This window comes from Dermacentor albipictus, chromosome 9, assembly GCF_038994185.2.
Source record: "Dermacentor albipictus isolate Rhodes 1998 colony chromosome 9, USDA_Dalb.pri_finalv2, whole genome shotgun sequence".
Lineage (NCBI taxonomy): Eukaryota > Metazoa > Arthropoda > Arachnida > Ixodida > Ixodidae > Dermacentor > Dermacentor albipictus.
In genome coordinates this window covers 46,755,404-46,782,641 of record NC_091829.1, presented here as the reverse complement: position 1 = coordinate 46,782,641, position 27,238 = coordinate 46,755,404, and the positions used below count along the sequence as shown (strand labels likewise).

Sequence of the window (27,238 nt, the reverse complement as noted above, 5' to 3'; positions counted from 1 at the left end):
AGATCCTGTTCCTATAGGCGCGGCTCCCGAAAACGGCGCGAGAAGGCGCTGCAAAAGCGCCTGCTTCAATGATCGTAAGCTCCTGCCGAGTAAAATGAAAGCGCAGCTCGAGAAACAAAAAAAAATAAATAAAACATTCGAAGAAAGGGATTGAAATACTGCGGCAGCTAGGGACGTTCACGCGGGATGAGAGAAAGAGAGAAAGTGAGGAAGCCAAATGGAAGCAGACAGCACTATGAAGTGAAGGCTACGGCCGCCTATAGGGGGCGCTCCGAGCGGCAAGCAGCGGACTAATCGATGCGCCGTGAGCGCGTAGCGTTCGCTTCCATCATCTGGCCTTTGCACCGTGCGCGCCGGAGAGAGAGAGATAGAAAAAAAAAAGAGAGCTAGGCCTTAAACGGACGCGCGTGCGCGCACAGCGCCCCCGCAGAGCACGCGGCGGTTCGTAAGCGCGGACGTGTTTGCCGTCGATTTTTATCTCGGCCGGCGCTGACGGCGGCGGCTTTTGAGCGGCGCCGTTTGGAGCGCACTACCTGTGTTTCACGAGGCGCGGCCGCGATGCCAGTGTTTTTTTTTTTTTTGTCCTCTTGAAAAGATTACTGCCCTTCTCCTCCCGAAAGCCGCAACGAATGGAGCTTTCTTATTCGTTTCTGTCCTTTTTATATAAGCGCGAGCTCTGCACATGAAAACTATACGTCCCGAGATTCACTGCATACTTGTCTGTGTGGCGTCAGTTGTGGTTATGCTCTGACGCTGTGCAGATTACCATATGTGGAGTCGCAATTAGGCCTCACCGGGACAGCCATTTGTGCTGTATACCCCCGCGTCGTCTATTCTACCTAATTTGCACGCATGTGCTTTAACGCCTACAAGCAACACCGCATTGAAAACGGCACGCTCTAATCTGGTAGAGAGACAGCAGGCTATCAAAGGAGGTGGAGGAGGAGGTTGGCAGGTGAACCTGCCTATAAGTTCACCACTTTCAAACACTAGACGACCTAAAACAGAACTATACGCTTTTGATAGTCCAGTCTATACAAGACAATAATCGAATTAGAATCCCACATGCATAAATAGGGCTAATGGTTAAAGGAACGTCAATAGCACGGGATAGTGCGCAATAGTACATTTGGTTTATTTACATGATCGAGAGCACTGGAAATGCTGCCGGCATTCATTCATTCCGGTCAGGAAGAACAAGCGTAGGAAGCGACAACGCTGTTGGAGCTGAATGGAAGTCATGAAAGGATCGAGGAGTTGACGTGTGCAACGGTGACTTTGATTGACTGTTCTCACAACAAGGTATACCACTGTGACATCTATAAAGGTTGTTGGCACAGACTTAACTGACTAAATGGCAACTCTGGATGAAGCTCAGTTTTCGAACAACCTATTCGGTCATGTGCCGCTCTTCCTATAGGTTAATCTCGAACAGAATCACCACAGCCTAGAGAAATTAGCGTTCGCAAGCGTCCTAGATGCAGCGAAGCACCATCAAGAGCCGTCAGCAAAGCCTTCACTCCATGTGCATAGCTTTAGTGCTTACCCTATTGACCTGTAAAAGATACTCGAACCGTGGCCACAAACGTCACTGGCACGAAAAGCGAATCGTGCACTAGTGCAATACTTGAAGTGCACCGGCCTAATTAAGAGACCGTTTATAGTGTCCCCCCCGACACGTACTCAGTGCTCAGTGCTCTCTCCCTTTGTTCCTCTTTCTATACCCCTTTTCCCCACTCCCAGTTTAGGGTAGCCAACCGGATGCTCTTCTGGTTGACCTCCCTGCCTTTCCTGTCCTTGCTCTCTCTCTCTCTCTCTCTCTCTCTCTCTCTTTCTCTCTATTGACCTTTAAAGTTAGCATGGCGGGAAACCTGCAAAAAGTACAGACATCATGGCGACGGCGGGCCCATGTTCACGCTCTGTCAGGGTGATTAGATGGGCATGATCGAATTGCATGCTGAAGACGAAATATGAGCGCAAGATAATGTGAACCTCGTGCCATCTTGCGGTTGCGGTATACTGAAGGCAACGAAGGTGAGCAGGGTGACGACTTATCAATAGACACACACTCAAATTGTAAATGAAAGAACTTCACGGTGCAAGAAGCGCGACAAAGCGAGTTCAAAGTTGTAAAAGCAATATTGTATTTGTGATGTTATTGAGGTAACTGCATTGCATATGCAGGTAGGTCATACCACGTTGGTCTAAATACTTGGCTCTTAATTGCATATATATCGAAGTGGGTTGACGAATCTAGCCTAAGCCGTGCAGGCTTAAAGTGGACGCGTGAAGTTGCATAGACTGAATACCACGCTCAAATGGATGGATGGATGGGATAACATCACTGAAAGGTCCTGCGAGCTACGGGGCGCAAGGCCCCATAGAGCGGGCTACTCCCACCTTGGGACCAGGAGTTTTAACTCCCTGGCCGCATCGTGGGCTCGCTGGACGGCCCAGAGCTGCTCCGCCAGGTCCGTGCTGCGTAGTGCTTCTTGTATAGCCTGGCGGAGTCTTGATTATTGTTTTTGTGAATCCGGCCACACGTCCAGAGCAAGTGATGCACGTCTAGCGTATAGCTCGGCAATGATAAATACCTGATCAAGAACTTGAAGGAAAGATGCGGAGATTCACGTCGAAGTGTCAGCGAATATTCATTAGACAGAAACAAAGACAAGTTTGAACCACATGTATCACGTGCAGAGTACGTTTGGTCACATGTACACACCTACCTTGGTTTGATTCTTTTATCCGCGCGCAAAAGCGACCCGAGTATTTGCTCAGGCATGCGCTGTTCTAAAGAAAAAGGAAAGAAATTGCTGCATGATGATGGATCTCAACGACATACTCCAACATGCGCACAGACAAAAAAAAATACAATGCGAGCGTTCAAAAGACCACGTTAGACTCGTCCCACAACGAACGCGGTGGCCATCAGCGTCACCGGGCGGCAGACGTCTCAATCTAGAGTCGGGACCCGCGGTCATTAGAGGACTGATGCGAGGTGGAGAGGAGGCACGGTCGTTGCGCGCGGGGGAGCTAAGGCGAGCGGGAAACGGACGGCGGGGAGGAGCCGACGGAGGAGGGGGACAACAGAAAAACAACGTCCGCACAGCAGCGAATGACCACGGGGTCCGTTGCGCGTGCCCTCTTATTACCGGGGTCGGCCCTTTCAGCGACAACAATGAGTGTGCGGCAAGCACATGGCTCGACCTCTTGCCGCGTATATGGTGATGTACGCGTGTCTTTTGTGCAAACACTGCCGGCCCCCACAGCGCGCGCGATGAAGGTGGCCGAGGCAGCAGCACACCCTCCGGCCTCCGCACCAGCCCTCCTCTTCCGCCAACGGAAGCGACGGTCAGTCAGCGTGTGTGCGTTACCGTCCCGGACACCGCGGCCGCATGCCCCACGCATGCGGCCACCCAGAGAGGAAGGAGCTCCTTCGACGATGGTCTTGGAGCGAGGCGCCGCGACGGTGAGGTATGCAGTACATCGACGCTGTCGCGTCCACTGTCATCACAGCGGCGTGAAGGTAGTCCCCCGACTGAATCATCCTCCCCCATACCCTCCACCTTACGAAGTGTCAAAGCATGGGGCGCGTATCAGTGCCCCCGAGAAAAGGCGAAGCCATAAAACAATTGAATAAACGATGATAATGACGATGATGCTTGAAGAGTGTGAAGGTATAAGTGAACGCAATCACATAGAAGGCCGAATAACGTTTACGTCGCGAGGAAAATTTTTGTTCTCTTTGTAAAAAATTACCTTAATTTTTTCGTTCATTCTTTTTCTTTGTTGCTTCACAACTTTTAGAGCGCAGCTCTTTGGCGTCCATTCCTGGGTTTCGCGTCGTCGTCGGCGTTGTTGTCGTCGGCCTCGTAACCAGCTCGCCGACGAATCTGCTGCTCCGCCGCCGCGCATGCGCGCTGTCGGCTCTCCGGGCGAGGGAGGATGATGGAAGGGAGGAGGAGAGCTTGTGGAGGAGGGCTGGCTACACAAATGGCTCTTTGGCGTCCGTTCCTGGGTTTCGCGTCGTCGTCGGCGTCGTCGTCGGCGTTGTCGTCGGCCTCGTAACCAGCTCGCCGACGAATCTGCTCCGCCGCCGCGCATGCGCGCTGTCGGCTCTCCGGACTCGCTCCGCGACAGCCGACCGGAGCAGACGTGTTGCGGATGGGCTCCCGCCCCTCCCCAATAACCTGCGAGTCGTCCCTCTGTACCGACGACGGTTGCTATCGCGCCTCCGGCAGCCTTGGTCACATCCCGCCGAACGGCCCGACGGGCTCGCCGCCGCCTGTACACCCACGCTTTTTGGCCCGCCGCCGCTGAGCAAAGCCGCTAAACCGGTTGCCAATCGGACTTTGCCTGCGCGGCCCTGGCGTGCCAGGCTCTCCGACTGTAAAACCACCGCCCCGACTGCTGAAATGGCCCCCGAAGTTTCGCCCGATGATCCGGGCCCTTCCAACGGCCACCAACGTACACCATCCATGGTCAACCTCCCTGACGAAGACTCCGATATGGACTCTCGTGATTACTTCACGCAAGAACCAGGCCTCCTGACATCGTCGTCCGATTCAGCTGCGAGCTTCCCTACCCACGGTCCCGCGTGGGAGTACGTTCTCAGCAAGCATCGGGCGAAGAAGCTCCGCAGGGCCGCCCGGGAAACACAGACCTCCTCATCACCGGAGTCAGCCATATCCGTGAGTGGCCCTCCGTCCAATTGCAACCTCCTGTCCCCAGGCATAACCCGAAAGCCCGGTCCTCGTCGCCCCAGACTGCCACCCCTACCAAAGGGAGATCTGAAGGTAGTCATCCGGCCGACGAGAGGCCTAGCCCTCAAAAAATACCCCAACCACGCTATCGCGGCAGCAATTGTCAAGTCCTGCCAGAACCCCACCCGTGCGGAGGGGAAATACGTCGTGCGGCCCCACATGGGCTCAAACATCCTGATAGTCAGCACCCCGCACGAGGAGGCCGCTGACGAGATCTGCCAACTCACCCACCTTAAGCTGGACAACCAAGCCCACCCGGTGAGAGCATACGTCCCGTTCTCACCGCAAACCATCAGAGGGATCATTCACGGACTCGACCCCAACAACACAAGGGAAAGCCTCATGGAAGGACTGTGGGTGCGGGACACCCGCATCAAGATCCTGGACGCCCGCATCTTGGGCGCATCTACAACGGCGCTGCTCACCATAGAAGGATCCCACCTACCCAAGCTGGTCTACCACGGAGGGTGTGAATACCCATGCTACCAGTATAGGCCGGCCCGGCAGTTCTGCCGGATGTGTATGCAGCCGGGACATCGCCCGGATGTGTGTCCAGACCCCAACACGCCGGTTTGCCGCCGGTGCGGCATGCCGAGCCCACCCCCCACCCACGTTTGTGAGCCGAAATGCGGACTCTGCGGTGGTCAGCACGAAACCGGCACCAAAGAATGCCCTAAGAGACTGAAGCCACCAAGAGCGCTTCAGCTGCCACCCACCCGCAACAACGAAGAGAAAAGGTTGTCTCGATGGGACGGCCTCCCCAAGATCCACAATAACCGCTGGTTCGACTACGAGGACGGGGACTCAGCCGACCGCAGCCGCAGCCGCAGCCGATCCAGGAGCCGATCCAGGTCGAGAACCCGAGCCCGGCAGCAGCAGCCACACCCACAACAAATGCGGACACCGCCCACACCGATGCCGAGAAAAAAGCAGCAACCCGCCCAAGACACAACCAAGCAGGTGAGCTGGGAAAGCAGGGGCAAGGACTCCTCTGCTCCTCCAACAGACACCCGAATCCCTAAACTACAAGCGATAATAACTGCACAAAATGCTAGGATAGCAGAACAAGACGCCAAGATCGCAGCGCTTATGGCCAAACTAGACAAAGTAGTCAAACAAAACACTGCGCCGCCACCCACCACACCCCCACAGCAACCCGATGAAGTAGTGACACACCAAACGCTACAGCAAACACTACAGGACATGGAGAAGAGAGTAGTCAGCTCCCTCACCGAAAATGTCACCCATCTATTCAGCGTGCTTCAAGCTAAAATCGAAACCATAGCGGGCAACCTCGCGCAGGTAACTGCTGCACAGAACTCACACTCAATTTCAATTCAGGCGCTCCAGACTCGAAGCCGCAAACGCGCCTCGTCAAGCGAGCAAGGTCCCTCCCGCAATCGCAGCCGTGCCAGTTCCATTGGGAGCGATGCCGGCCCGCCAGCCCACCTAGCCGCCCAATATGGCCCCAAACCATAAGCCAAACAACACCGAACACATAGAAATATGGCAGTGGAACTGCAGAGGTTTCAGACGAAAACAAGGACTCCTTAAGCAATACCTCTGCACCACCCCCATAAGACCTGACCTTATCTGCCTGCAAGAGATAGGAGCCGAAAGTACCCCAACGCTAGCCGGCTACTACACAATCCACCAACCCCACATGGCGACGGTTGCAATCCTCGTCGCAAAAGACATCACTGTCATCGAGCACTCTTTATCGGAACCGGACATTGAGCGCTTAGCCATAGAGATAGTGCCCAATAAACGGGGCCGGAAGAGCACGTTCGTGGTTAACACGTATAAGCCACCAAAACCAGAAAAGGCCGATTTCACCAACCTCCTTTCCGAAGCCAATCGACTGGCGCAAGCTAACCAGCTCATCGTAGTTGGGGATTTCAATTCCCCCCACCATGACTGGGGGTATCAGTCAAACTCAGCAAGAGGAGTGGCAGTCGCACGAGCAATAGAAACCCTCGGACTGGAACTCCTCACCGACCCTTTATATCCGACCAGGGAAGGCAACAGTGTCACCCGTGACTCCTGCCCCGACCTCACCCTAACGAAGAATGTCGCCGACGCCACGTGGACGAACCTAGGCGAAACGCTGGGCAGCGACCACTGCATACTCAGCACGTCCATATCATCATCCAAAATTAGAAGGGGTCTGGGCACCGCCCATATCACAGACTGGCCCAAATTCCGCAATGCACCCTTCCCGTCAGGTCCCATTCAGTCTATTCACGCCTGGAGCGAAGGCATCAGACAAGCATACAGAACAGCAACAGAAACAATACACCGCACACCGGAAGCCCCAGAAGTAGACCGCCACCTACTCAAGCTATGGCAGAAGCGCGGCCGGCTCGTGGGAAGATGGAAAAGGCAACGCCTAAGCAGACCCCTCCGCCTGCGGATTGCACAGCTCACGGAGGAAGCTCAAACATACGCCACCAATCTAGCACAGCAAAATTGGCAACAGTTCTGCGAGTCACTGCGGGGAACGCTGGGAACTTCCCGTACCTGGGCAATTCTGCGGAACCTCATCGACCCCTCTAAATCAAAATCACAATCTACACGCACCCTGAAGCGCATTGCTCACCTCTTCCCGGGAGACGACGCAGCACTGCTTCAGGCTCTAAGGGACAAATACATCGGCACTAGTACCGCCCCACCGTGCTCGGCGACCTACCAGGGCAAGGAAAATCCTGCACTCGACGCTCCCATCTCTGCGGCCGAGGTGTATGCCGCCGTCCGATCGTGCACCCGAAACACGGCGACGGGAGTAGACAGAATTACCAACGCCATGATCCGCAACCTGAGCAAGGCACAGATCAGGGACCTCACCAAGTACCTCAATGACTCGCTCTGGGAGAAGAATGAAATTCCCCCCGAGTGGAAACACTCGGAGATCATAGTAATTCCGAAACCGGGCAAGAAGCCGGTGATCGAAGCACTACGACCTATATCTCTCACATCGTGCCTGGGCAAGCTCTACGAGCGAGTCGTCCAGACGCGCCTCCAACACTACATGGAAGACAACAATCTTTTTCACCCCTCCATGATTGGCTTCCGGTCGGGCTTGTCGACGCAAGACGCCTTCCTTCTCCTGAAGGAAGAGGTTCTCTCCAACATCCCGAGGGGTGGCGAACACATCATTATGGCGCTGGATCTCAAAAGTGCGTTTGATAACGTGTCTCACGAGGCCATTCTCTCGGAGCTCAGCAACCTCAACTGCGGCAAGCGCACCTTCCAATATATCAAGAACTTTCTATCCAGCCGAACGGCAACAATAGGAATGGGTGACACGAGATCGGACCCTCAAGACATGCCCAACAAGGGCACGCCACAAGGATCGATCATCTCCCCGCTCCTATTTAACATCGCCATGATCGGAGTCGCAAGGGCTCTGCAACAGGTTCCGAACATTGGATACACCCTGTATGCGGACGACATTACGATCTGGACAAACACCGGCTCCCTAGCCGAGAAGGAAGACACGCTCCAAGCTGCAGCAAACTGCGCCGAAACCGAGGCCATTCGATGCGGGCTCTGCTGCTCGCCCGACAAATCCGAAGTTATCCGCATACAGGGACACAACTACAAATCACCAGGCAACCTGAGCATCCTCCTACACGGGGCTCCCATCCGGGAAGTGCCAGTCATCCGGATCCTGGGTCTCTGGTTGCAGAGCGACGGAAAGGCCAACCACACAATTCAACTGCTCAAAACGACAACACAGCATGGTAGGAAAAAAAGTGGAGAAGGAAAGGTAGGGAGGTTAACCAGTATGGCTTAACCGGTTTGCTACCCTACACATGGGAGAGGGATGGGGGAGATTAAAGATGGGGAAGGGGGAGAGGGAGAGAGAGCACATATCACAGCACACACACATGGTCCGTTGGAGTCCATCATTCTGGCATGGTACGCGACGTCACTCTCACAGCCGCTTGTCCAATCCCGTCTCTTTCAAAAACCGAAGTAGTGCCTTTGTCGCCTTCACCTGCGATATCTTCTGTCGGCGGCATGTGAAAATCGTGTCGAGCGACAATGGTCTACTGTCAAGGCGCGCTAGAACAGATGCCAGGGACTGTCGCTGAACGTTATAGTCAGGACAGTCGCACAGAACATGTTCCAGCCTCTCCTCGCAAAGGCAGGCATTACAGAGATCGTTGTCGGCCATTCCAATGCGGAAGGAGTAAGATTTGGTGAAAGCCACCCCCAGCCATAAGCGATAAAGCAGGGTCGCCTCTCTTCGACGCAGTCCAGTTGGCATATAGAGATGCATCAAAGAGGGCAGGTGGTATTGACGGTTGCTCTGGGTGGTCTGGCTGTTTGGTGTGCACCATAGAGATAGCGTGATCTCATGTGCAAGCACTCGAAGTCTGCTAGCTGCGTCGGATCGTGAAAGCGGTATGGCCTCTTCTTGTGCGTCCTCAAGAGCTGCCCGAGCGGCATTATCGGCGTCTTCATTTCCAGTGACGCCGCAGTGACTTGGCAGCCACTGAAACGTCACATGGTGTCCTTTCTCCTGTGATGTATGGAGTAGGCATCTAATATCGAATACGAGCTGTTCGAATGGCCCGCGATGCAGAGCTGATAGTACAGATTGTAGGGCTGCCTTTGAATCGCTGAAGATTGACCATTGCCGAGGTGGCTCCCGATTGACGACACGAAGTGCAGCGCGAAGAGCAGCTAGTTCAGCAGATGTCGATGTTGTTGGGTGGTCAGTCCTAAAGCTGATGGTAATAGCTTTTGCTGGGACAACCACAGCACCGGACGAACAGATCTCTAAGATGATCCGCCGGGTGGCCAGAAACAGAAAAGGCATGCGGGAGGAGGACACGATCCGTCTGGTGCAGGCGCTGGTCATCAGCCGCCTCTCCTACGGGCTCCCATACCTCACCCTGCTCCGAGCAGACCTAAACAAAGTCAATGCGATGATACGTGTAGCCTACAAGAATGCCCTTGGTCTCCCACCGTATACATCCAATGTGAGCTTGGAAGCACTGGGACTACACAACAAGTTCGAGGAAATTCAAGAGGCGGTCCTCCTGTCCCAGAGAGAACGCCTGCTCTCCACAGCGACAGGCCGACACATCCTCAAGCGCATCGGCTACCCGGCGGACATTGACACCATCCAGTCGACCACGAACATTCCTCCACGGTACCGGGCCAGAGTGCACGTGGACCCGCTCCCAAAAAACATGTCTCAAACTCACAATGAAGGCAGAAGAAACGCCCGAGTAGACTACCTCAAACGCACAGCGGGACGAAGCCCGAAGACGGTCTACGTTGACGCTTCCCTCTATCAGGGTGCATCGAACGCAGCAGCAGCCGTGGTGGTGGACTCTACTTACACAGAAGTCTCCAGTATCTCCATTCCGCACTGTACGGTTACCGAAGCGGAAGCGGCGGCGATCGTGCTGGCTGTTCAATACGGGGACGCGACCAACCGAGAACTACAAGTAGTAACCGACTCCCAAGCGGCATGTCGGCTCCTTCTAGCAGGCAGAATACCTCAAAAATTAGCTAGATTCACGACTAATCCATTGGCTACAAATTCAACACTCAAACACCAGATTACGTGGGCCCCGGGGCACTCGGGGCTGGAGGGTAACGAGGTCGCGGACAGGCTAGCTCGAGGTCACACAAACCGAGCGGCCACAATCCTCGATTCCACAACCACCCTCCCCGTCCCCGCGGCTTACGGCGCCAGACTTCAATATCTGCGTAAACAACGACAGCTTTACCCCCCACCACACAAGGGGCTAAACGCACAGGAAGCGCGGGACTGGAGACAGCTCCAGACCAAGACTTTCCCCAACTTACACAAATACAGCTTCTTCTCAGAACACTACAAAGACGCATGCCCCTGGTGCAACGAACAGCCCACTGCCTACCACGTCACGTGGGGGTGTACGGGCCCCAAACCGCCAGACATACAAACACAACAACCGGAGGAGCAGTGGGAGGTCACCCTGTCCAGCTCAGACCTAGAGACCCAGCGCGGACTGGTAATCCAGGCGAGAGCAGCAGCCAAGGCCACTGGAGTTTTGAAATGAAGACTCCACTCACTGTACATTTCTTTTTTTCTCCGTAGTTCTTTCCTCTTTTGTGAATAAATGTTTTCTACTACTACTACTACTCGGCTCTCCGGGCGAGGGAGGATGATGGAAGGGAGGAGGAGAGACTGTGGAGGAGGGCTGGCTACACAAATGGCTCTTTGGCGTCCGTTCCTGGGTTTCGCGTCGTCGTCGGCGTTATCGTCGGCCTCGTAACCAGCTCCGCCCCCCTTTCATCCCCCCAGCGCTAGCAGCGACCGACTGATACCGCTTTCGTGAGTCCGCTACCGCACTCACGAAAGACGTCGTGCACTTCCTGCAACTCGCATTAACCGTCCATCGATCCACACCGATGTTAGTAGTGGGGGACTTTAGTGTTGACATAAAGACAAACAGCAATTTCCTAACACTTATGCGGGAGAACATCCCGTTCCTCTCGCTCGTAACGCGTCCCACGGCTGTGACAACCTCGCGAGGCACTTGTATAGATCTCGTCTTTGAGAATCAAGCATTGGTGTACCAAGTCGAACATATATCAGTCTATTTCTCCGACCACAAAGCTTCCTTCATGACTGTCAAGAACTGTTAGTGGAGTCTTTGTTAAAGGAATACGTGTGAAAAATAAAAAAAAAAATTCTGTGATAGCGCATACATGTGTTGCTCGATTTCTTTGCCTCAATCTATCGAAAAGGTGAAACAGGTTATTAGCTGCGCTCAAATTTCGCATTAGGAAGTAACGTAATCGTCGGTAATTTTTTTCTCATTGTAAGATTCATATTTTTCATATCGGTGCTAGCTTGACTGTTCTGCATTCCACGTTTCTCCTTGCGTTTTCCATTTTTTTTTTTTTAGTGGAGTGAAAACTTCACTTACGGCCTGGAGGAAATATTGAGCTCGCCTGATTTCTTATTGTTTATTTTTTTCACTTAGGTAGCTCTGCTCATTTGACCTTGTTTTCAGAGGGCCATCAACTAGCTCAGCCAGATTCAACTGGCCACCTTGACTTGAAACTAAGATCGACTCCCGTTAACTCAACCCATTTGGAACCGCAAGATTTGGTCGCATTATCCGAAAGTTCGAAATAAGAACTGGCAGCGAAATGAAAAAGTGCGATCCTACTCCATTGATTGAAGTAGTCTGTCACCGTCGACCGACTATTTTAATGCTCTTTTACAGCTATACATGTAGTCGTCGGTCAACAGCCCCCAGACGTCAACACTGTCGCTGGCACTGACAAATTCCTGAAAAAGGACATAACCACGGCACGGCCAAGTTGTTCTTAGCGCTGCAGGACAGGCTGCTGCCGTCACAGTCACCACCTATGAATGCAGCAGTACCATCTGCTAAATTTCGTGCGCTTTCAAAATTTCAGTAACCGCTGCTCACACACACAAAAAAGGGGAGGGGGGTAGTCTAAGGTGGTCTAATTAACCGAAGTGATATGCTTTCAAGCTCGAACTAAACGAGGTTTCCATCCATAGCAATATGCAGTTTCTCGACGGAGAGAGAAAGAAAGAAAGGGATATAGATTCTTGAATTAAGCGATAAGCCGAATTAACCGAGGTCAAATCAACGACAATTTGTTGTATTCTATGCTTCGATGGCGAAAGTGGTTGGGAACTCCGGCAGCTTGAGATGAATGTTACTATATATGTTGACATCTTGCTAAAAATAATTTCTTTTGTATATTTATTTAACAGTCATTCAGAGGAGCGCATTACAATACTCAGCCACGCACGACACTGACAAACGACATTCCTGTCTTTGTTGAGGGGAACGAAAACATTGCCCTGAATGAAACCGAGGGTAAATGCTACCAGAGCAGGAGAAGTATACACTCGTACGGTAGGCTAGCTCTCCAAAATCAAACGAGTACATAACTGTCTATACAATATGTGGCTGCCTTTAACCAAACCTTTTTTTTTTTTTTACTTCGGGGCTTCATCCATTTTAAGAATACGTCAAACTTAGACTACGGTTAAAGAACAGGTTTCGATCTACAATGCGACCGATATAAAAGATTATGAGTTCCACCACTGAGTGAAATGGTCCTGAGAATGAGGGTAACTTTACAGAACATAACTTCTGGGGAAACACGGTATCTCTCGAAAATCCGTGCTTAATGTCCTCAAGCACGTCAGGCACGAACCTTGAGGCGCTTCAGTTCACGGAAAGTCGGTGACGAAAGGTATATATAAAAAAAGTCTGAGCTCATAGTTCACACAAAGGGTGAAAGCGAATAACGTTACCGCACCGCAGATCATCGGTTTCACCCGAACGACCTGCAAGAGGGGGCAAAATTTACCCCTTACTCGTGCAAGACGGGAGAGGCGCATTCATCGCGCGACCTTCAGCGCCGTCGGCTTTGCGCTAAGACGCAATGTTCCAGAGATCCTCTCCGGACCGACTTCAAAGGCCAAAGGCAACGCAGTACGATCTTCCCCTTTCCCGTCTTACGCACACTCGGCTATGCGCGGTCATAACTGCACACCGTACGCACGCTGTTCGGAGAGAAGCTTGCCGCAACGGCTTTCTTCGAGGGTGACCGTGTCTGCCTCCTCGTACTTTCCCATTTTGTCGACGCTTCTCTCTTTTCTTTTTGTTTTCTCCGGCATTTCTTAGTGCTTTTTACTCGGTCTATACCGTCTACCTCTGGAAGGAGAGGCGAAACCGTCACTTTTACGACCAATGAATGAGACTGGTCGGAAGTTAAACACGCGTGCACCTACCTATACGTGCCGGCGAGAGCGTTTCCTGTGGGCCACGGCGGGCAAGCATTAGACCGCCTATACGACGCGCGTGAAGCTGCATTTCTTTTTTTGTCTGTTGCTACGTGCTTCAGGCGCGCGCACACTCCGCACGCACGTGCAGACTCGGCAAGCCGGGACCACACGGCGCGACAGAACGTATACGGTGCCGGTGCGCCAAGTCTGCGTGGACGTACATTACCGCGGCGTAAAGCCGGTCTTCGGCGTCGTCTCCTCCCGTAACATGCCGGCTGCCCCGGGGGCTTTACGGAACTATTAAGTGAGGCGCCAGCTACACGCTTTCTCCTACTTTCTTTCTTTCTTTCTTTCTTTCTTTCTTTCTTTCTTTCTTTCTTTCTTTCTTTCTTTCTTTGTCGTGGTGGCCGAAGTTAAGCGGCTTTTCCTCGCTCTACAGCCGTGCATGCGCGTATTCATGTCCTGCCTCGAAGCGCCTTAATAGACGGTAAGTATCGAGAGAGACCAGCAGGTGTCGCGGATGAAGCGCGCGCTCGCTGTAATCTTTGAAGCAGCGTATAACGCGCATTTTTTACCCGCAGTGATCAAAAGCGCTTGCGGTATACGACGGTTGTGTCTTGTACGCAGTTTGCGCGTCACCTTGGAGGTGTAGTAAAGTTGTAGTAGCAGCAGTGCAGTAAAACATCAGCATTGGCGTGTAGAAGTACCGGTACATAACGCTGTTTCGTTGCGGGAGAAAATGAATAAAGCACATTAGAATTCTTGCCCTTATATGAAGTGGACGGGTTTCACTACTGGAGCCACGGCTAATATCGCTATGCATTCTTGCCCAAATTACTACTGCAACGGAGACATAGAATAGTGCCAGCGATTTACACCCGTTGTCCATTGGAAGAGCCTTACGCGCCTGTATCCATATACGTCATCATTGAAAGATTTGTGCATAGATTTAAACAAGTATAGACATCTACGCTTGCGTTCAATGTTGTACGGACGAATCTGTCAGATAACTTCCAATGGAACCAACGTCAATCCATTGTCAATCCTATGTAGAACAGCTGGCCCCGGCACAGTGAGAACTTGCCCGTTAAAACATTATGTGTCTGGAGAGGAGAGGAAGAAAAGGGAAAAGAGAGGGTATAGTCAGTGCAAAGAACAGCTAGCATACCTCATGATAAGGAAAGTGGTTGAAGGGAACTAACACTATGATGTGAAATGTACATAGGTGATACAGTGAAACTGTGCCCATGAACGTTATACGTTTTGCAACAATTCTCATATAGGTGCCCCCAAGAAGAGGAGCCATGCGTATAAAGTAGGGGGGGCGGGGGGGGGGGGGGTCGAATAGAGAAATTTTGCAATGAATCGAATACGAATATTCTAAAAAGAACAGGCTTCGAAAATCCAATCGAATATTTTAACTCATCTAAACATAGTAAAACATAACATATCCCGTGTAGTGTGTTTGGCAACAAAATGCCTATTTACCTTATTTGATGCATGTAATGCCTTTATAAACGAGATATTAGCTCATTTCAAAAACCTGAAACGAGAACAAAGGAAATGTGACTGTATCTGGCACGCTATGTCAATAATTCAACAAACAAAAAGCACGTCAGAGGAGTAGATGCACGCAGAACTGTAGATATCATTGAAAGAGCAAATTAAGCCCATTACCATACAGCACCGCACGTTGTTCTAAAGAGATCTAAGCATGGTGACATTGCCCAAATAATAAGTAGATTTGTGGATATATAGGGGGAATCTATAGGTTGCCTAAGGCGAGGCATGTGTGTTTGGTAACTGGAAACTACTGTGCATAAATGATTTCCCCCATATGTTGGCTCACAAACCTGTGCGCCTGCTCAACAACAGCGATTCTCCTGCAGCAGAATCATTTGGAAGATACTCCACTTGCATCAGTATTTCCTGCTGGAGACATAAAAAATATTTCTCTCCCTCTGTTCAGAGTTGGCAGACCAACTCTGGGCCGTCCGGCAAGCCAAAGATGCCGCCCGAGTCCAAGGACTTGGGAGCCGCCACCTGAAGCCACTACAACGAAATCGCCGGCCATTCATTAATAAAGTATCTTCTCTCTCTCTCTCCCTCTGTATTCGAACGATATGAATATTGGGCAATGTCGAGTATCGAAGTCTCGAATCGAATACAAATCGAACAGCGAGAACTATTCTATTTGTGCTCGAAATACCGAGTATTCACACATCCTTATAGTTTAAAAGCTCGCTGCGCTAAAGACAGCTTAAACAATGTCCCATGACTCCTTTCTCCTACAAGGTGCCGATTGTCCAGTTCAGAAAACACCCTATGCATGCACATCTGGGAAAGCCAGGATATCTAGATGTCTTCGTATGGCGTGGTCGAGCTTGCAAAGATTGTATATGGCAACGTACAGGCTTCACGCACGGAGCACCGGCAAGCTGGGAAATCGGGCAGTGTGCCTGGGCGGCTGATGCTTCAAATAGGCAACACACTGCTACTGGATTTCCTGCCTAATGAGTCTGAAGCTACATTTTGCAAATGATTACCAAAGCTAAGCTCGAGACCCGCCACCAGGTGTACGCCAGGCGTCAGGCGTGCTCTGGACTAACGTCCCGTGCGTTACCACCACTGCGATGAAGCTTCTCGCGTTTATTGCCTTCTAAGCAATACAGGAAGCAATGAAAATGCATATAAGTAAATCAGGCTAACGCCTGGTTCTCTAGCCTACGAAAGGGGAAGGGGGATAAAAAAAGATAGGAGAGAGAAAGATCAACTTTATTTTGCAAATGGCTCTTCCCCCGAACCATCGTCGCATCTTATATGTACACGATGCCATGTGGTGCTTTGGGGTTGGCTCAGGCGACCTAGCGGTGAGCACACGCGGGAATGAACACCTTCAACGCACCTGATACAGAACAGGACGTCGCATATATATATATGCATGACGGTCGTAGGCGGGCCTGCGCTGTCAAGGAAATCTGCAAGGACACGTGCACTTCGTCCCAATTGGGACTTTATTTGCCGATAAACCGCCTAAGGAGAACGAACAAACAATTGCTTGCAATGCTTGGATTGTCGACTAATGCTATTCGCGTGCCCGACAGCAAGGCAAAAATTGTCGGGCGGAAGAACGAAGTTCCACGACATAGGATCCCGAGGCATATTTCCCAAGTTCCTTGCGTGCAAGTGTAAACGCGAGATGTCACAGGGGGAGACTGATGGCATTGTGAGAGCCGGACGTGAGCGTTTCTGACGCTGGGCACCGCGGTCCTCCATCTGTCTCGGCTCTTGCTCGAAGACTGAAGTACCCAGTACTCGAATGAGACTTCTGAATAAGGCTAGTAAAAAACTTCGACCATCACCACCAACTCTTCACTCTGTGTGTGGCGAAATACGTGGTCAGTCTACAACGTGCTCACTCCTCGACCAGCCTTCTGAATAAATTTTGCACCAGGCAGAGGCTGCCCGCCCTCGGTACGTTCTATGGCAGCATACAGGCGAGGAACCGAGGTTGTTTCCCGCTGAACGAACTATTCCAAACAATGCTTACTCCAGCGACATCCTGAAAGTCCAACAAGGACTAGTAAGGCGTGCACGCAGGGCAGCTACCCTCAGCGGAGCCCTGGACTAGGGGAACCGACCCTGGAGAGAAGATGGAAGACTCCATCTGATGCTGCAAAAATCACTGCAAAATAGAGCAAATAAACGTTTTTCATCATCATCATCATCCCACAGTACCGTGCAGCCATTTAACGCATGTAACAAACACGAACAGCCATTGCAGCTTAGGCGCACGTATCGAAAAGGGCGAAATCGCATAACCAGAGTCTGCAATCCCGGTTCATACGAATCGTTCGCTCGTCATTCCGACTCGCTAACCGCTCACGGCGGGTCAAGGGGACCGTTCTGGTCGGCGACGTTACCGGTCCGCGCGCGCGCCTCGTCAAAGGGGCCCCCGCGGCATCCGAGACGCCGGAAGTGGTCGGCCGCGGCGGAAACCGCGGCGCGTGACGTCGCCTAATGACGCGTGACCACCGAGTACACGCACGCGTACACACACAGACAGACACACATAAGCCTAGCGTACACGCATCAACGGAACCTTCGCCGGCCGCGACGAGTTCCCATGGAGGGGGGAGGGAGCCGTCCGTTCGCATTGTGTCCCGAACCGTACACCGTGCGTGGCCGATAGATTGCCGACCGAGAAAGCTGCTCGCGGGGAGAGCGGAGTACGTACGGTTAAGATGACGGAGAAACGGATGTGCGGACCTGCACGGCGTGTACTACGGCAACGGCTCAATTAGCGGTCATGAATGAATGAAGGGGACAGGCGGCAGTCGTTTCACCGTCGCCGTTTCTCCAGCTACGGGGTTATGTGTGTACTTGTGTGCAGTGCTGCAGCTCGGGTGCATACCGACGCTGCTTCGGGCGATGCATTGCAGGCCGAGTGGACGTTCGCGAGCCATTGTTCAGACAGGCGTCTCGCGGGCCAGTAGCGCTTTTGCGCTGCAAGGACGGGGAAATGGCGAACAATGTAACGAGGGCAGTTCGCGGCCGACGAGGTTTAGTAATTCAGAAACAAGTTAAAAATGTCTCACTGGGGCTTGCCAACTTTTGTATTCGCTAACTGCCTTTCTTTTTGTTTTTGTTTTTTACGCGCTAACTTAGCAGCTATAGCGTTGTGCTGCCAAGGTAGCGGGTTCGATTCCGGTTCGCGGAGGCCGTATTTTGATTGGGTCAAAACGAAAAAAAAAGAAGAAAAACTCTTGTGTACGTATAGTTAAGTGGACGTTAAACAGCCCAAGTTGCTCAATATTATTTTTGAGCCTCACCTCCCCTCTAAGGCATGCCTAAATACTAGATTGTGATTCTGGCCCGTAACACCCCGTAATTAATTAATTAAGCTTCTACAACTTCGAAAACACGTGTCTGTGCTCCTTTGAAATCCGAGCAGCGCTACTAATGCGCCTTCATTGTGCACACTGGTCGCGACCAAACACAAACAGCTACTCGAACTTGTTGACCGCTGTGCCCATCGCTTTTCTCCGCACCCACGTTCCCCGCTAGTACACACTACTATACTATAGAGAACTTGATTAATTTCGACCGCCTGGCATTCTTTGACGCGCACCTAGATTTCAGGGAAAGAAAGAGAAAGGGAAACCATAATTGCATAGAAAGGCCGGGTGGTTAGCCAGAGGCAGTTCCGTTTGGCTACCCTGCTCCGGGGAAGGGTTAGGGGGATAAAAACAGGAAGAGGGCGGAAAGAGTGACGAGCACAGACAAGGTAAACGCGTCGACTCCGATGGTCGGAGACCCGCCACCGATAGCTTAATCTAAGTTCACGAGCATTTTCGCATTGGGCCTCCCATCTAAATGTGGTCGCCGCGGCAGGGAACCGAACCAACGACCTCGGGTTCAGCAGCCGAACGTCATAGTGCGCTGTACCACATGGGCGGACGGATACAGAGCTTGAAGCCAGAAATTCCTAAGGTTATCTGAATGTCGCTGACCATGCTCCCTCATAACATTCCAAAGCTACGCATGTGTATACTGTGCAGCAGCGCGCGGTTGGGAGTCGAACCTGTGACCTAGAGCTAATCGGCCGAGCACCTTTGCAGTTGAACCACCGCATAGCAAACAAGCACGTTAACGCCTCCTAAAGCCGCTGTTTACAAGCATTTTTCAACACAACACCGTGTCTGTATGTTTCCCAGCGTTGCACGCATGGTCGGGTTCCCGCATTTCCTAACATCCCGCAAAAGCAAACATTTCCGCCTGGATCTTCTCCTCTCCTTTGCGTGCACGTGGATATTGCGAACGAGCTTGTATATAGCGAAACCAAACAGCGCACAAAGGTGATCGTCAGTAGACGCGGTCAACCGTGACTGAGCGGGATTCTCACGCACCGAGACGGGCATCCCCCGTTAGCGCGCATGAACTGACGACCGTGGCGGTCTACGACGATGCCTTATGGCGACTCATTCAGGAAGGACGCAAAACCAACATCGCAGATGGCACAGATGTGCGGTCGTTCCTGCCCATGTATACACCCTCGTCCAATGGGAAAGGGAAGACCGGATTTGTGTTACAAAGCTGGTAATTTTCCTTGTTTGTGCTTGCAGTGAGGAAATGTTTAACGTACAGGATTCTCCAACTGGAGAACGACATAACAAATAGCAGTGAGTGATGTTCCGACTCGCACGGATGCAGGAATCACGGTACAAACACAGATGAGGAGTCTTCTTTCATATTTAAGGAGGGCGTACGTACACCCGTGAGCGAAAGTACACGGACCAGAGGCTCGCCAAAAAAAATAATAATAATAAAGAGAGCGAGCGAGCGAGAGAGAGAGAGAGAGAATTTCTTGGTAATTCAGACGCACAAGCTGAAGTTGCCGAGCGTACTGGAACATTTGCCAATGCCAAGTTTCGACTGCAGTTATTATTATTGTTATTCGTTATTGTGCAGTTAGTTACTGTTATTTACGTTAGTGATTTAGTCGCAGTTATTAATGAACCAATAAATACCGGTTTATTCGCAATTGATTGCGTTCTTTATAATGATATCCATGTCTCCGGCGATCAAGTTGCCCTTAACATGCCCTTCAATAATATCCTTACTTGGTGTGACGAATGGGGTACGATACTGAACAATGACAAAACTGGGCTCCTTCGCCACACAAAGCGACTTCGCCCCCTTAGAGAGACAGAGGAAAGGGGAAAGGCAGGGCGGTTAACCAGAGGCGAAGATCCGGTTTGCTACCCTACGCTGGGGAGAGAGGGCAGGTGGAAGTAAAGTGACAACAAAGTAGAGATAAACTTAATTTTTTTTATTTCATAGGCTCTAAACGCTTAACTGAGGTGTGCGAATATGAGTACCTAGGTGTCACACTGACAAGCAACTTAAGCTGGAACAGCCATGTTGCTAAGACATGCTCAGCTGCTCTTCGCGAACTATGCTTTTTACGTCACAGAGTTATAGATGCAACACCACATGTAAAGCGTCGGGCATATGAGCACTTGATTTGGCCTCAGCTCTAGTATGCTTATATTGTTTGGGGCACGCATACTAACATTAACATAAATCCAGCGGAAGGCTGTGCGATTTACTTTCTCTTTATACGGCCATCAGCATTCCGTCTCATCAATTATGGAATGTAATCAGGTTTCCTCATTACAATTCCGGCGCAAAGGTCAGCGTTTAAAGTTTTTGTATTCTTTATTTAATCGGAAGCTTTTGCTCGACCCAGCCCCGTACTTATCCTTACTTGCTAGCCAGCATACTAGTAATACGCACCCACTACCTCTAACTCTTAATTTTGCCAGAACAAATGCATTTGAATTTTCATTCTTTCCGCAAACAATTAGTGACTGGAATAATCTGTCACCTGACTTCCTATGCTGTATGTATAATTAGAATTCTTTGTTTTTGCAACCCACTTGATAATAATGTTAATGTTTCCATATCCGTATTTTCTCAGTATTTTTTTAGCGCTTGTGACGATTTGTTATTTTGAATGTTGCTATTTATGCTATCATTCTTTTAATTGCTCATTGGTGTATATTGTTGTTTATGAGCTTGTGTTTCGCCCTTACTGCTTGGGCCACGTGGCCTGCAGTATTTCTGTAAATAAAATAAATAAAATATCCCGCTACACAAGATACTTCCTTACACATCACCCCCTACTTCAGTAACACTCCTGTTTATTAGAACAAAATATTATGGCGCCGATAATTACCATTTGCTTTAGATACGAGCGGCCTGAGCCGAAATTGCACTCTGAATGATTTGTTCTTTCTTTCTATTTCTTTTTTAGGCTTCCCATAATTGAGGGAAATACGTCTGGAAATGAGGCGTCAATGATCACGGGCCATCTGGTGCGATGAACGTGCTTAAGAAATCATCTCTCTTGTGCAACGTGGATCCTTCGTTACGCTTCGCGCCAAGCCCCAAAATAGAGTGACTGCTACAAACCCTTTCATCGTACATGCGCATCAAGAAGACGTACACGCACCGCTTTCTTAGTCGAATACGGGACAATATTGTCATATTTTCAGGCATTCGTGCACTGCGACAACCCGGACGCTCCATGCGTATATACAGCATCGAATTCCTCCTTCAAGGACCCAAATAACAGCCCGCCTCACAAACTATAGTGTTCTTGTTTTACGATATGTCTGCCATGGCCTCATCACGTTTCACCAAATCCAAAGGCTGTAAATTGGTAACGTATACAACATCAAAAAAGAAAAGAAAAGAAGAAGTATATGATGATGGCGACAACGACGACGACGACGACGACGACGACGATGATGATGATGATGATGATGATGAAAGAAAAACTCAGTGCCCTTCCACTTTGTGAAGACCTTTGTGAAGACCTTTGTGAAGACCTAATAGCGACCTGCACCTCCGCCACGGGTCGGCGCGGCATTTCGCTATCTCCGGGATCAGCCCACTTATGGGGAGGTCTTTTTTTTTTTTTTTGCTTACCACGCCAACAACGGCACGAAAATTTGTTTCCTTGGACGGTAGAGGCATACAGCTTCGCTGTAACAAACGCGGAGCGCTTCGGCCGCTACCTGTCACCCGTCTTCTCTTTCTTTTTTTTTTTTTTTTTAACCGGCAGCCGCGTCTCCAGCGTTCAAGAGCCCTGTACCCCTGCTGTGCGCTCCCACCCTGTCCTTTTACACGTCATGCACACTGCGTGCGCTCGTCAGCTTCACGACCGGTTTTGATACAGTTTCTGCCGCTGTCGGCACAAATTTGCCCGGGCGTACGCTGCGGCGGGCGTTCACCGTGACGCTTCTCAGAGAGCGACGCACCAAGATCGGCACGCGTACAACTCGCAGGTCGCACCTTCGTTGTAATTACACAGTGATCGCGGAGGCCTAAGCGTGCAGTGTTTCTTCGAAGCCAACTCGAGGCGCTCTAGTCAAACCAGAAGAGACGAAGGCGTCTGTATAGCAAAGACGCCGCGAAATGGATATAAACGTGTAAAGGGGTTTAAAAGCGAAGCCGTCGTCGCTTGACGAAAAATAAACAACCAGTAACGACGCAAATGTGGCGAATGGCCTGACTTCGCGCGGTTAAGTGTTGCTCACGTGATTGCTGCTCCTCGGAGTCATGAGTCACGAGAAAGGGAACGCAGAGGAGGTGTTTGCAGGAGTCGGGAGGGTGGGGGGGGGGGGAAGAGCCCTTAGAAATTTCGAAATATTTATTGCAACTTTCACCACCGATCATATATCTTTGAATATAATGTCAGGGACTTTAATGAGTTCCGTTTACTTTGCCATAACAGCGAGCAACTGTTCATCCTCTTGTTGTTGAGTTCACCTCCGATCCATACTTTTTCACGTCCACACACGCGACGCGACCCTTGCTTTCTTCTTTCTTTTTTGCCTTTACAGTCAATCATTCCACTTTACTATCTATGTATTTCTCGTCTCTTCTCATTACAAGTTTATCGAATGCTATCAACATTCTTATTATCTGTTGAGTGTCTTTATAATAATTAATAACTTAAAAATATTGTGTAGCCGATTTCTGTGAATATCAGTTATCATTTAGGTCATGCAACAGGTGCCGCCAAAATAAAAATTTGTAAGCAGGCCATACGTACCGCGGCGTATCAGCTGCCCCAACTAAATCCCAGCAAGGATTCAAGGATAGTAACTTAAAAAAAAGAATAGCGAAAGCATCTGCGCGAATGGAATCGATTGTACGGTAAATGTTGTCTGTCCTCGACCGTAATTATAAATGGCCATGCATAACTGCCACATGGTTACATGATTAATGGCTTCAATGTACGATATGCGAGGCTAAAAACCGGGACCTGGCCATAAAACCACGACGAAAGAGGAGGTGTATCTTCATGCGCACGTATCTTTAAGGACAAGCGCGCTATCTGCTAATTAAACTGGAAATGACGCAATCGCACTTTGACACACGTCAACGCGCACCGTCGTGTGAGATACCGAACCGAACCAATTCTACACCTTCGAAAGTGTGCTGAGTATATTAACGCCCTCCGAAGCAACATCGGATATATAGTATGAGAGATACCATGCTTGTGTATATGTATATATATGTGTGTGTGTGAGCGTGTGTGTGCGTGCGTGCATATGCATGTGCCTGCATGTGCGTGCGTGTGTGTGTGCGCGCGTGCGTGCGTGTGTGTGCGTGTGCGTTGCGTGTGCGTGTGTGCGTGTGCGTGTGCGTGTGCGTGTGCGTGCGTGCGTGCGTGCGTGCGTGTGCGTGTGTGTGTGTGTGTGTGTGTGTGTGTGTGTGTGTGTGTGTGTGTGTGTGTGTGTGTGTGTGTGTGTGTGTGTGTGTGTGTGTGTGTGTGTGTGTGTGTGTGTGTGTGTGTGTGTGTGTGTGTGTGTGTGTGTGTTTGTGTGTGTGTGTGTGTGTGTGTGTGTCATATAGGATATGAGCTCCAGATTGTTTTCTTTAACCTGTGTTTCTAAGTGCACAAAAGCTTTCGCGTTCCACTGTCCCGGAAAAACGACCGCAATGGCAAAGAACCAAACCTACCACCCAGCAGCAACGGAATGCAACAGCAACTCAACCTTTGTCGTAGATCCTCCAGGGGAACATTGTGACCTGCGAAGTTCCAGTTTTACTTCATTGTTTATATCATGCCGACAAGCACCGCGTATAGTCAAAATGAAAATTCGTTCCACTGTCATGGCAGGCGTTCAGGTGAAGTTATCGAAGGAAAGTTACCGGGTGATTAATTCCCCAAGAGCGTAGGTTAAAAGATTACATGGCATAATTAAGTGTTTCGGCCCATGGTGAAAAACCAGTGGGCATCGCAGCGTTCGGATTCTTATGTGTACATGCATGTGCACTCTGATTGCAGAGGGCTAACGAGAGCTAGGAGGGCTCCTACAGATAATATGGATATCATAATAAGCGACGAAAGAAACCGGAAGAAATTTATCTGAAGTTGTACACAGGATAACTAAACGTACGTTACAAATTCACACAGGTCACGACTCCTTTCTTATTCTAGCGATATTATTATCTTTCTTCTGTCTTTTAAAATATTTCAATGCTCCCATTTGTTCTCAATTGTATTTAAGTCCTCAGCGATAATGTCCATAGTCAGCTTCAGCCAAAAACTTGGAAAGCTTCACCGTTCGGTTGGTCTCATCGTCACCGAGAATCTCCAGGAGGGGCGGCGACGTTATCTTCTTAAGAGACCGAGTGTGCCTTCCGGGGACTTGCGCAACCCATGTACGGCTACATAGCCAGCAACCACCTCCATAGCTCGTTCAACATTGCAGCGCTTTTCACTTATTTTGCATTTTCCGCCTCCGTAAGAGCAAATCGTGATTACCTCGTTTTTCTATAGTATATATGACAGAATGCTCGGGTATACATGTGTCTTCTTTTGGGAGGTACTTACAGCATGCATGCTATATCTGGGCCGACCAAGAGCAGCAGCACACGCATATTAGCCTTCATCATGACCCAATGTGAGATTTACGCACGCCGTGGCGACTTGGCACGTGAGATCGTACACGTATGAGCCGCATTCGTATGACGTTGCGTGCATGCACAATACTTTGTGTAAAATATCAAACTGGTAGTGTCGCTACTGTGACTATATATATATATATATATATATATATATATATATATATATATATATATATATATATATATATATCCTTGCATTTAGTGCACGCCAGGGCACCTGGGAAAATAGCAGCGCACACTAATTCTGCAATTGCAACCTCTCTACACCCCAAGTGATCGTGCGAACGGCCGCGCTAAAGGCATCTCAGGGTTCACACCTTGAGTCAGAAGATCTACTGCGCATATATAGCACCGCCTGTGCATCCTGCGCTGTGAAGACGCATTTAACTTATATGGGAGGCACTCGTCTCAATGATGTGCCTTAATTCTGTATGTCGTGTAACGTGCATGTCACGTGTCGTATGTCCTGCGCGTATCATTTCATTTATCGTCGCGCTCACCCTGCGTAGCATGTCGGGCGTGCTGCCAGGCATACACCCCCCCCCCCTTTTTTTTAGTTAAGTAGCCTCCCTCTCTCTCTCTCTCTCTCTCTCTCTCTCTCTCTCTCTCTCTCTCTGTTATCTTTAGCACGGACTGCATGGCCGAAATGATTATCAACGTATCAAGGAGCTCACTCCGTCACTTTTTCTTATACCTACCGTTCTGAAACATACACTTATCTCATTTTCCGTCTTGTTGAACGATTGCACAGCGACACGGCGCTCTAACGACGCGGTGAATAACCATATCTGGCCTCAATTTCCCCGAGTCACGCAACTCTCAAGTATACAGTCGATGTGGTATGTCTATACAGTATAACGATCGCAGTGATGCCCCAATTCAATGTATACAGTCCTCGCCCAAGCGAAACAACTGCCCCCGGGTGCCGGCCCGTCGAAAGGGCCAGAAAACTGCAAAGCCCATCCTGTCGCTGTTTCTAAAATGCCTATACGAATGCCAATACACCGGCTCAAACGAAGTCGGACACGGAGCGTCACGCCGTGCTCCCTATGTATATTCGTCAAAGGAGGTATACACTCGCACGCCGCATCTCGTAAGCCAAGGGCTACGCGTGCCGGCTGAGTAACTCGATCACCATTATTTCCGAAGGGTTTCCATTAAGATCCGCCACGCACGACGTTCAGCACACGGCCGGCGCGCGCGCGCCACCTTCAAGGAGAAAGCGTACAAACCCGACACCGTACCCGCCCCCACCATTACGAGCGCGCCGCTATCAGGAGAGGCGCTAAAGAAGTACACAAATACAGCAAAAAGAAAATACTATTTGAATGGCGTACACAGGTAACTCGTGCACTGATCCAGACATCCAGACCCCCCTGGGAAGGAGTGAACAACAGAGAAGTAGAAGAATACATACGAGATCGAGACGTAGATGGCTCACTTACGTGGGAGGTGCGGGTGGATCAACACAGAGTGAAGAGGGGTTTCTTTCCTGCGCGTTCGCCGGGCCGAAGGAAGCGAGGTGAAGCGCGCCTCGATCCTTCCTGCTTTCCTTCCGGAGAGATCACCCCGCTCCCTCCACGCCCATCCAGTCTTCTTCTATCCGGCCGCTGCATTTGCTGCGCGCAGACTACCTCGAGCCATGGCATACACGCCGCCGCGCTACGAGTGCATGCGTACGTTACCGCCCTTGCTTACGGGAGGAAGGGGCGAGGGGGCTTGCTTCCTATACGTCTCTTTCTCTCTCTTGTCGTTCACCCCAAAAAAAGGTGCATCGTTGTGAATGCTATAAGATGCGGCTTCAGGATGCCGCGGGTGGAATACGCGATTCGCTCGTGGGAACTCGCACAGAACTGTTAATTCCGCGGTGCTAAGTCCAGCGCAGTTCCGCACGTTGTATACCGCAACGTTCCTACACGGAGGCTGCGCGGAATCAACGAGAAATTCTTGTCGTTTCCTTGAGAAACACGCGCGGCAACTTGCACGTGCAGATGATACCGAATTCACATGATACGGTTCAAGGCAGGCCCTTCACTCGTCGCCACATACATACCTATACGTACCGCTGACCATTGCGATCGGTCATGTGTAATGGCGCGTACCAATCACGTGCCGTTGGCTTCGTGTAATCGGCCACGTGATCTTCTGGCGTCACCCCTATTATAAGTTTTCCTTCGAAAAAGAAACTGTGAAGCCA

General features: G+C 50.6%; 1 protein-coding gene across 3 annotated transcripts in view; it reads right to left on the bottom strand.

Annotated features, from left to right (window-relative positions):
• The window catches only part of LOC135897161 (Krueppel-like factor 2), a 99,973-nt gene that overhangs the window by 71,530 nt on the left and 1,205 nt on the right, over positions 1–27,238 (bottom strand). Inside the window, exon 1 of one of the 3 annotated variants that reach the window (XM_065425740.2) lies at positions 26,487–27,110. The exons of 1 other annotated variant lie outside the window; for it this stretch is intronic. The gene's annotated coding sequence lies outside the window, so the exon portion shown is untranslated. Of the gene's footprint in view, positions 1–24,090; positions 24,122–26,486; positions 27,111–27,238 lie in introns of those variants that run through there. One more of the 3 variants, XM_070525638.1, reaches the window with a different exon arrangement.